The sequence below is a fragment of the Salvelinus alpinus genome, chromosome 12, assembly GCF_045679555.1.
Source record: "Salvelinus alpinus chromosome 12, SLU_Salpinus.1, whole genome shotgun sequence".
Lineage (NCBI taxonomy): Eukaryota > Metazoa > Chordata > Actinopteri > Salmoniformes > Salmonidae > Salvelinus > Salvelinus alpinus.
Window position 1 is genome coordinate 58,560,666 of NC_092097.1, and position 12,491 is coordinate 58,573,156.

Sequence of the window (12,491 nt, forward strand, 5' to 3'; positions counted from 1 at the left end):
CTTCTCCAGCGTGCCAGTGGCCATCGAAGATGAGCATTTGCCCACTGAAGTTGGTTACGACGCCAAACATGCAGAAGAGCTTCCCTGAGACAGTTTCTGACAGTTTGTGTGTGAAATTCTTCAGTTGTGCAAACCCACAGTTTCATCAGCTGTCCGGGTGGCTAGTCTCAGACGATCACGCAGGTGAAGAAGACAGATGTGGAGGTCCTGGGCTGGAGTAGTTACACGTGGTCTGTGGTTGTGAGGCAGATTGGACATACTGCCAAATTCTCTAAAACGATGTTAGAGGAGGCTTATGGTAGAGAAATTAACATTCATGGACATTCCTGCAGTCAGCATGCCAGTTGCACGCTCCCCCAAAACTCTGTGGCATTGTGCTGTGTGACAAAACAGCACATTGTGCACCTGTGTAATGATCACGCTGTTTAATCAGCTTCTTGATATGCCACACCTGTCAGGTAATGCTCACTAACAGGGATGTGAACAGATTTGTGCACAACATTCTGTTGTGCGTATGGAACATTTCTGGGATCTTTTATTTCAGTTCATAAAAAATGGACCAACACTTTACGTGTTGCGTTTATATTTTTGTTCAGTGTAAATATACACAGTGTAAATATATTCTGATTCTATTGCCACTTAGAATCAGGCTAGTACCTGCAGCTTAACAGATCTCCAAGGAGCCATTGACTTGCCACAGGCCCATTAGTATCTGCAGCTAAACAGATCTCCATGGAGCCATTGACTTGCCACAGGCCCATTAGTATCTGCAGCTAAACAGATCTCCATGGAGCCATGGACTTGCCACAGGCCCATTGGTATCTGCAACTAAACAGATCTCCATGGAGCCATGGACTTGCCACAGGCCCATTGGTATCTGCAACTAAACAGATCTCCATGGAGCCATTGACTTGCCACAGGCCCATTGGTATCTGCAACTAAACAGATCTCCATGGAGCCATTGACTTGCCACAGGCCCATTGGGCACAGTGAAGGAGAAAACATAGACATTTTTTCTTGTACAGAACAAGAGCTCCATATACATGACAATCAATCCAAGACATTGCCTGACATCAAAGAGGGTATTCTGTAACATGAGCATCTACAATCACCATAATCATTTTATAGGAGCTGTGATATACTTAGCTCTTTATAGGGGCTGCCTGTGATATAGCTAGCTAGTTGATCTGGGTGGAGTACTATAATTGGAAAGAGGTTTTCATCTTTAGTTGAAGGCGTTGTAGAAACTGTGCCAGCTAGAATAGTTGTGCTGAGGAAGGCTGAGAGTTGTGAGGTAAAAAACAATGACATGAACTGGATCAAACTGAAAACCAGGAGAACACAAAGACAACATGATGGTCAATCCAACCGTCCATAAGGCTCTGTTTTAGTCTAACATGAAAACAACTTATCCAGCTAACAACAATTTAACCATCTAGTTGTTTTTCTTTACATTTAAACTCCAAATTCAAAGTGTCTTATTCAGAACACCTTCCCACTACAGTTCTCTAGCAGATCAATCATTCAGCATTTATTTAAATGTTCCAGTTCTTTCTCTTTCTCTCTCCTTCTGTCTGGTGTTCTGTGTTGGAGGAAATCCGATAGGGGGCCTGGGAGAATCTCTGTAAGCGTTTCCAGATGTCAACGTCCTGCCGCGTGTGTGTGTGTCGGTGGGTGTGCATGTATGTGTCTTGCCAAGAACAAAATCAGAGAAAGCTGTTTCTCAGAAGCTTGGATATGCAGCCTCCAGCCTGTAACACAGCCAGACAGTTACCCAGCAAGCCAGTAACCCAGCCAGACAGTTACCCAGCCATCCAACCTGTAACACGGCCAGACATTCACCCAGCCAGCCGGTTACCCAGACAGCCCTTACCCAGCCAGCCAGTTACACAGACAGCCTGTAACACAGCCAGACAGTTATCCAGCCAGTCTGTAACCCAGACAGCCAATTACCCAGCCAGCCAGCTACCCAGCCAGCCTGTAACACAGCAAGACAGTTACCTAGCCAGCCTGTAACCCAGCCAGCCAGTTACCCAGCCAGCCAGACTATAACACAGCCAGACAGTTACCCAGCCAGCCAGCCAGTAACCCAACCAGCTAGTTACCCAGCCAGCCTGTAACACAGCCAGACAGTTACCCAGCCAGCAAGCCTGTAACCCAGCCAAACAGCCAGAAAGTTAGCCAGCCAGCAAGCCTGTAACCCAGCCAAACAGACAGACAGTTACCCAGCCAGCCAGCCAGCCAGTAACCCAGCCAGCCAGTAACCTAGCCAGACGGTTACCCAGCCAGCCAGCTAGCCAGTAACCCAGCAAGACAGCCAGACAGTTACCTCGCCTGCCAGCCAGTAACCCAGCACGCCAGGCAGTAACCCAGCCAGCTAGACAGTTAACCAGCCAGCCAGCCAGTAACACAGGCAAACAGCCATACAGTTACCCGGCCAGCCAGTAACCAAGCCAAACAGCCAGGCAGTTACCCAGCCTGCCAGATCAATCGTTCAGCATTTATTCAAATGTTCCAGTTCTTTCTCTCTGCTCTCTCCTTTCATCTGGTGTTCTGTGTCAGAGGAAATACGATAGGGGAGCTGGGAGAATGACTGTAAGCGTTTCCAGATGTCAACGTCCTGCCGCGTGTGTGTGTGTCGGTGGGTGTGCATGTATGTGTCTTGCCAAGAACAAAATCAGAGAAAGCTGTTTCTCAGCAGCTTGGCTATGCAGCCTCCAGTCTGTAACACAGCCAGACAGCCAGACAGTTACCCAACCATCCATCCAGCCAGCCAGCCTGTAACCCAGCCAGACAGTTACCCAGCCAGCCAGCCTGTAACAGAGCCAGACAGTTACCCAGCCAACCAGCCTGTAACAGAGCCAGACAGTTACCCAGTCAACCAGCGAGTAACCCTGCCAGCCACCAACACAACCAGACAGTTACCCAGCCAGACAGTAACCCAGCCAGACCCTGCCAGCCACCAGCACAACCAGACAGTTACCCAGCTATCCAGTAACCCAGACAGCCAGCGAGTAACCCAGCCAGACCCTGCCAGCCACCAGCACAACCATACAGTTACCCAGCCAGCCAGTAGCCCAGACAGCCGGCGAGTAACCCAGCCAGACCCTGCCAGCCACCAACACAACCAGACAGTTACCCAGCCAGCCAGTAGCCCAGACAGCCAGCGAGTAACCCAGCCAGACCCTGCCAGCCACCAACACAACCAGACAGTTACCCAGCCAGCCAGTAACCCAGCTAGACAATAACCCAGCCAGACCCAGCCAGCCAGTAACACAACCAGACAGTTACCCAGCCAGCCAGTAACCCAGACAGCCAGCATGTAACAGAGCCAGAGAGTTACCCAGCCAGCCAGTAACCCAGCCAGACCCTGCCAGCCACCAACACAACCAGACAGTTACCCAGCCAGCCAGTAACCCAGACAGCCAGCATGTAACATTATTTCTTTACTTACCTATTGTTCACCTAATACATTTTTTGCGCTATTGGTTAGAGCCTGTTGTATTCGGTGCACGTGACAAATAAACTTTGATTTGAAAGACAGGTACCCAGCCAGTAACCCAGCCAAACAGCCAGTCAGTTACCCAGCCAGCTCGACTAGAGTTGAAGTTGACTCTGTGGATATAAAACAGAGTCATGTGTAGTTTAGAGCTAGGTTTCTGTGGATATAAAACAGAGTCATGTGTAGTTTAGAGCTAGGACTCTGTGGATATAAAACAGAGTAATGTGTAGTTTAGAGCTAGGGCTCTGTGGATATAAAACAGAGGCATGTGTAGTTTAGAGCTAGGGCTCTGTGGATATAAAACAGAGGCATGTGTAGTTTAGAGCTAGGACTCTGTGGATATGAAACATAGCAGAGTAATGTGCGGGTTAGAGCTAGGGCTCTGTGGATATTAAACAGAGTAATGTGTAGTTTAGAGCTAGGACTCTGTGGATATAAAACATAGCATAGTGATGTGTAATTTAGAGCTAGGGCTCTGTGGATATAAAACATAGCAGAGTGATGTGTAGTTTAGAGCTAGGGCTCTGTGGATATAAAACATAGCAGAGTGATGTGTAGTTTAGAGCTAGGGCTCTGTGGATATAAAACATAGCAGAGTAACGTGTAGTTTAGAGCTCGGGTTCTGTCGATGTAAAACAGATGAATGTGTAGTTTAGAGCTAGGGCTCTGTGGGTATAAAACATAGCAGAGTGATGTGTAGTTTAGAGCTAGGGCTTTGTGGATATAAAACATAGCAGAGTGATGTGTAGTTTAGAGCTAGGACTCTGTGGATAAAAAACAGAGTGATGTGTAGTTTAGAGCTAGGGCTCTGTGGATATAAAACATAGCAGAGTGATGTGTAGTTTAGAGCTAGGACTCTGTGGATAAAAAACAGAGTGATGTGTAGTTTAGAGCTAGGGCTCTGTGGATATAAAACATAGCATAGTGATGTGTAATTTAGAGCTAGGGCTCTGTGGATATAAAACATAGCAGAGTGATGTGTAGTTTAGAGCGAGGTTTCTGTGGATATAAAACCTAGCAGAAAAACCTACTGATATTTCCAACTACTTTAATGACTTTTTCATTGGGACGGCAGGTAGCCTAGTGGTTAGAGTTTTGGGCCAGTACCGAAAGGGTGCTAGATCGAATCCCCGAGCTGACAAGGTAAAAATCTGTCGTTTTGCCTCTGAACAAGGCAGTTAACCCACTGTTCCTAGGCCATCATTGTAAATAAGAATTTGTTCTTAACTGACTTGCTAGTTAAATAAAAAAATTATTGGCAAGATAAACAAACTTAAGGATGACATGCCAGCAACACACCCTGACACTACACGTCCAAGTATATCTGACCAAATTATGAAAGACAAGAATTGTACTTTTGAATTCCGTAAAGTCAGTGTGAAAGAGGTGACAAAATGATTGTTGTCTATCAACAATGACAAGCCACCGGGGTCTGACAATCTGGATGGAAAATTACTGAGGATAATAGCGAATGATATTGTCACTCCTATTTGCCACATCTTCAATTTAAGCCTACTAGAGAGCGTGTGCCCTCAGGCCTGGAGGGAAGCAAAAGTCATTCCGCTACCCAAGAATAGTAAAAGCCCCCTTTACTGGCTCAAATAGCCAACCAATCAGCCTGTTACCAACCCTTAGTAAACTTTTGGAAAAAATAGTGTTTGACCAGATACAATGCTATTTCACAAGAAACAAATTGATAACAGACTTTCAGCACGCATATAGGTAAGGGAAGGACACTCAACAAGCACGGCACTTACACAATGACTGATGATTGGCAGAGAGAAATTGATGAAAACATGATTGTGGAGGCTGTCTTGTTAGACTTCAGTGCAGCTTTTGACATTATCGATCATTGTCTGCTGCTGGAAAAACGTACGTGTTATGGCTTTACACCCCCTGCTATAATGTGGATAAAGAGTTACTTGTCTGACAGAACACAGAGGGTGTTCTTTAATGGAAGTCTCTCAAACATAATCCAAGTAAAAGCAGGAATTCCCCAGGGTAGCTGTTTAGGCCCCTTGCTTTTTTCAATTTTTATTTAAATTTTTACTGATGACGTGCCACTGGCTTTGAGTAAGGCTAGTGTGTCTATATATGCGGATGACTCAACACTATACACGTCAGCTACTACAGCGACTGAAATGACTGCAACACTCAACAAAGAGCTGCAGTTAGTTTCGGAAGGGGTAGCAAGGAATAAGTTAGTGCTACATATTTCCAAAACTAAAAGCATTGTATTTGGGACAAATCATTCACTAAACCCTAAACCTCAACTACATCTCGTAATGAATAATGTGGAAATTGAGAAAGATGAGGTCACTAAACTGCTTGGAGTAATCCTGGATTGTAAACTGTCATGGTCAAAACATATTGATACAACAGTAGCAAAGATGGGAAGAAGTCTGTCCATAATAAAGCGCTGCTCTGCCTTTGCCTTTTTAAAAACACAGTGTTGGGCCAGTAACCGAAAGTGTTACTGGCCCAACAGTGTTGCTTGCTCGCTTCGAGGCAAGCAACACTGAGGCATGCATGAGAGCATCAGCTGTTCCGGACGACTGTGTGATCATGCTCTCCGTAGCCGATGTGAGTAAGACCTTTAAACAGGTCAACATACACAAGGCTGCAGGGCCAGACGGATTATCAGGATGTGTGCTCCGGGCATGTGCTGACCAACTGGCAGGTGTCTTCACTGACATTTTCAACATGTCCCTGATTGAGTCTGTAATACCAACATGTTTCAAGCATACCACCATAGTCCCTGTGCCCAAGAACACAAAGGCAACCTGCCTAAATGACTACAGACCCGTAGCACTCACGTCCGTAGCCATGAAGTGCTTTGAAAGGTTGGCAATGTCTCACATCATCACCACTGTCCCAGAAACCCTAGACCCACTCCAATTTGCATACCGCCCCAACAGATCCACAGATGATGCAATCTCTATTGCACTCCACACTGTCCTTTCTCACCTGGACAAAAGGAACACTTACGTGAGAATGCTATTCATTGACTACAGCTCAGCGTTCAACACCATAGTACCCTCAAAGCTCATCACTAAGCTAAGGATCCTGGGACTAAACACCTCCCTCTGCACCTGGATCCTGGACTTCCTGATGGGCCGCCCCCAGGTGGTGAGGGTAGGCAGCAACACATCTACCACGCTGATCCTCAACACTGGAGCTCCCCAAGGGTGCGTACTCAGTCCCCTCCTGTACTCCCTGTTCACCCACGACTGCATGGCCAGGCATGACTCCAACACCATCATTAAGTTTGCAGACGACACAACAGTGGTAGGCCTGATCACCGACACCGATGAGACAGCCTATAGGGAGGAGGCCACCTGGCCGGGTGGTGCCAGAATAGCAACCTATCCCTCAACGTAACCAAGACTATGGAGATTATTGTGGACTACAGGAAAAGGAGGACCGAGCACGCCCCCATTCTCATCGACGGGGCTGTAGAGGAGCAGGTTGAGAGCTTCAAGTTCCTTGGTGTCCACATCAACAACAAGCTAGAATGGTCCAAACACACCAAGACAGTCGTGAAGAGGGCACGACAAAGCCTATTCCCCCTCAGGAAACTTAAAAGACTTGGCATGGGTCCTGAGATCCTCAAAAGGCTCTACAGCTGCACCATCGAGAGCATCCTGACTGGTTGCATCACTGCCTGGTACGGCAATTGCTCTGCCTCTGACCGCAAGGCACTACAGAGGGTAGTGCGTACGGCCCAGTACATCACTGGGGCTAAGCTGCCTGCCATCCAGGACCTCTACACCAGGTGGTGTCAGAGGAAGGCCCTAAAAATTGTCAAAGACCCCAGCCACCCCAGTCATAGACTGTTCCCTCTACTACCGCATGGCAAGCGGTACCGGAGTGCCAAGTCTAGGACAAAAAGGCTTCTCAACAGTTTTTACTCTCAAGCCATAAGACTCCTGAACAGGTAATCAAATGGCTACCCGGACTATTTGCATTGTGTGACCCCCCCCCCCCCCGCAACCCTTCTTTTTACGCTGTTGCTACTCTGTTTATCATATAAGCATAGTCACTTTAACTATACATTCATGTACATACTACCTCAATTGGGCTGACCAACCAGTGCTCCCGCACATTGGCTAACCGAGCTATCAGCATTGTGTCCCACCCACCACCCGCCAACCCCTCTTTTACGCTACTGCTACTCTCTGTTCATCATATATGCATAGTCACTTTAACCATATCTACATGTACATACTACCTCAATCAGCCTGACTAACCGGTCTGTATGTAGCCTTGCTACTTCTATAGCCTCGCTACTGTATATAGCCTGTCTTTTTACTGTTGTTTTATTTCTTTACTTACCTATTGTCCACCTAATACCTTTTTTGCACTATTGGTGCAAGTAAGTAAGCATTTCACTGTAAGGTCTACACCTGTTGTATTCAGCGCACGTGACAAATAAACTTTGATTTGATTTTTATCAACAAGCCAGTTTTATAGGCCCTAGTTTTGTCGCACCTGGACTACTGTTCAGTAGTGTGGTCAGGTGCCACAAAGACGGACTTGTGAAAATTGCAGTTGACTCAGAACAGGGCAGCACGGCTGACCCTTAAAAGTACATGGAGAGCTAACATTAATGACATGCATGTCAATCTCTCATGGCTCAAAGTGGAGGAGAGATTCACTTCCTCATGACTTGTTTTTGTAAGAGGTGTTGACAAGCTGAAGGTACCGAGCTGTCTGTTTGAACTACTAGAACACAGCTCAGACACCCATGCATACTCCACAAGACATGCCACCAGAGGTCTCTTCACAGTCCCAAAGTCCAGAACAGACTATGGGAGGCGCACAGTACTACATAGAGCCATGACTACCCTACCGTTCAAAAGTTTGGTGCCACTTAGAAATGTACCTTTTTTGAAAGAAAAGCAAATTTTTTGTCCATTAAAATAATATCAAGTTGATCAGAAATACAGTGTAGACATTGTTAAGGTTGTAAATGACTATTGTAGCTGGATATGGCTGATTTTCTATGGAGTATCTACATAGGCATACAAAGGCCCAGCTATGTGTTCCAGGCTGATCACTCCTATGTTCCAACGTTGTGTTAGCTAAACCAAGTTTAACATTAACATTTCCATTTTTCATAACAACCCACCACCACTACACCAGACTCCTATAGGGGCCACCCCACCACCACCTCACCACCACTACACCAGACTCCTATAGGGCCACTCCACCACCACTACACCAGACTCCTATAGGGGCCACCCCACCACCACTACACCAGACTCCTATAGGGCCACCCCACCACCACCACTACACCAGACTCCTATAGGGCCACCCCACCACCACTACACCAGACTCCTATAGGGGCCACCCCACCACCACTACACCAGACTCCTATAGGGCCACCCCACCACCACTACACCAGACTCCTATAGGGGCCACCCCACCACCACCACTACACCAGACTCCTATAGGGCCACCCCACCACCACTACACCAGACTCCGATAGGGTCCACCCCACCACCACCACTACACCAGACTCCTATAGGGGCCACCCAACCACCACCACTACACCAGACTCCTATAGGGCCACCCCACCACCACTACACCAGACTCCTATAGGGGCCACCCCACCATCACTACACCAGACTCCTATAGGGCCACCCCACCACCACTACACCAGACTCCTATAGGGCCACCCCATCACCACTACACCAGACTCCTATAGGGGCCACCCAACCACCACTACACCAGACTCCTATAGTGGCCACCTCACCACGACTACTACACTAGATCTCCTATAGGTGCCACCCCACCACCACTACACCAGACTCCTATAGGTGCCACCTCACCACCACTACACCAGACTCCTATAAGGCCACCCCACCACCACTACACCAGACTCCTATAGGGGTACCTACCATCACCACTACACCTGACTCTTATAGAGGCAAACCTCAAAATTGCAGCTATCAAATACTAGTCTCCCCACTGTAGGCACCAACCCCACTACGCATTCCAGGCTATCACTCCTAGACTCCTATAGGGGCCAAACCAAGTTTAACACTACACCATACTCCATAAGCCACCCACCACCACTACACCAGACTCCTATAGGGGCCACCCCACCACCACCTCACCACCACTACACCAGACTCCTATAGGGCCACCCCACCACCACTACACCAGACTCCTATAGGGGCCACCCCACCACCACTACACCAGACTCCTATAGGGCCACCCCACCACCACTACACCAGACTCCTATAGGGCCACCCCACCACCACTACACCAGACTCCTATAGGGGCCACCCCACCACCACTACACCAGACTCCTATAGGGTCCACCCCACCACCACCACTACACCAGACTCCTATAGGGGCCACCCAACCACCACCACTACACCAGACTCCTATAGGGGCCACCCCACCACCACTACACCAGACTCCTATAGGGGCCACCCCACCACCACTACACCAGACTCCTATAGGGCCACCCCACCACCACTACACCAGACTCCTATAGGGGCCACCCCACCACCACTACACCAGACTCCTATAGGGCCACCCCACCACCACTACACCAGACTCCTATAGGGCCACCTCACCACCACCACTACACCAGACTCCTATAGGGGCCACCCCATCACCACTACACCAGACTCCTATAGGGGCCACCCAACCACCACTACACCAGACTCCTATAGGGGCCACCCCACCACCACCACCAACACCAGACTCCTATAGGGGCCACCCCACCACCACCACTACACCAGACTCCTATAGGGGCCACCCCACCACCACTACACCAGACTCCTATAGGGGCCACCCCACCACCACCACTACACCAGACTCCTATAGGGGCCACCCCACCACCACTACACCAGACTCCTATAGGGCCACCCCACCACCACTACACCAGACTCCTATAGGGGCCACCCCACCACCACCACTACACCAGACTCCTATAGGGGCCACCCCACCACCACTACACCAGACTCCTATAGGGGCCACCCCACCACCACCACTACACCAGACTCCTATAGGGGCCACCCCACCACCACTACACCAGACTCCTATAGGGGCCACCCCACCACCACTACACCAGACTCCTATAGGGGCCACCTCACCACCACCACTACACCAGACTCCTATAGGGGCCACCCCACCACCACTACACCAGACTCCTATAGGGCCACCCCACCACCACTACACCAGACTCCTATAGGGGCCACCCCACCACCACCACTACACCAGACTCCTATAGGGGCCACCCCACCACCACTACACCAGACTCCTATAGGGCCACCCCACCACCACCACTACACCAGACTCCTATAGGGGCCACCCCACCACCACCACTACACCAGACTCCTATAGGGGCCACCCCACCACCACTACACCAGACTCCTATAGGGCCACCCCACCACCACTACACCAGACTCCTATAGGGCCACCCCACCACCACTACACCAGACTCCTATAGGGCCACCCCACCACCACCACTACACCAGACTCCTATAGGGGCCACCCCACCACCACTAAACCAGACTCCTATAGGGCCACCCCACCACCACTACACCAGACTCCTATAGGGCCACCCCACCACCACCCCACCACCACTACACCAGACTCCTATAGGGGCCACCACTACACCAGACTCCTATAGGGGCCACCCCACCACCACCACACCACCACTACACCAGACTCCTATAGGGCCACCCCACCACCACTACATCAGACTCCTATAGGGCCACCCCACCACCACTACACCAGACTCCTATAGGGGCCACACCACCACCACTACACCAGACTCCTATAGGGGCCACCCCACCACCACTAAACCAGACTCCTATAGGGCCACCCCACCACCACTACACCAGACTCCTATAGGGCCACCCCACCACCACTAAACCAGACTCCTATAGGGGCCACCCCACCACCACAACACCAGACTCCTATAGGGCCACCCCACCACCACCACACCACCACTACACCAGACTCCTATAGGGCCACCCCACCACCACCACACCAGACTCCTATAGGGCCACCCCACCACCACCCCACCACCACTACACCAGACTCCTATAGGGGCCACCCCACCACCACTACACCAGACTCCTATAGGGGCCACACCACCACCACTACACCAGACTCCTATAGGGGCCACCCCACCACCACCCCACCACCACTACACCAGACTCCTATAGGGGCCACCCCACCACCACCACTACACCAGACTCCTATAGGGGCCACCCCACCACCGCTACACCAGACTCCTATAGGGACCACACCACCACCACTACACCAGACTCCTATAGGGGCCACCCCACCACCACTACACCAGACTCCTATAGGGGCCATCCCACCACCACCACTACACCAGACTCCTATAGGGGCCACCCCACCACCACCACTACACCAGACTCCTATAGGGGCCACCCCACCACCGCTACACCAGACTCCTATAGGGACCACACCACCACCACTACACCAGACTCCTATAGGGGCCACCCCACCACCACTACACCAGACTCCTATAGGGCCACCCCACTACCACCACTATACCAGACTCCTATAGGGGCCACCCCACCACCACTACACCAGACTCCTATAGGGGCCACCCCACCACCACTACACCAGACTCCTATAGGGCCACCCCACCACCACTACACCAGACTCCTATAGGGGCCACCCCACCACCACTACACCAGACTCCTATAGGGCCACCCAACCACCACCACTACACCAGACTCCTATAGGGGCCACCCCACCACCACTAAACCAGACTCCTATAGGGGCCACCCCACCCCACCACCACTACACCAGACTCCTATAGGGGCCACCCCACCACCACCACTACACCAGACTTCTATAGGGGCCACCCCACCACCACTACACCAGACTCCTATATGGGCCACACCACCACCACTACACCAGACTTCTATAGGGGCCACCCCACCACCACTACACCAGACTCCTATAGGGGCCACCCCACCACCACTAC

General features: G+C 50.4%; 1 protein-coding gene across 1 annotated transcript in view; it reads right to left on the minus strand.

The window, feature by feature from the left end:
- Window positions 1-12,491, minus strand: part of efcc1 (EF-hand and coiled-coil domain containing 1) — a 50,692-nt gene that overhangs the window by 36,199 nt on the left and 2,002 nt on the right. The gene's annotated exons all lie outside the window — the stretch shown is intronic.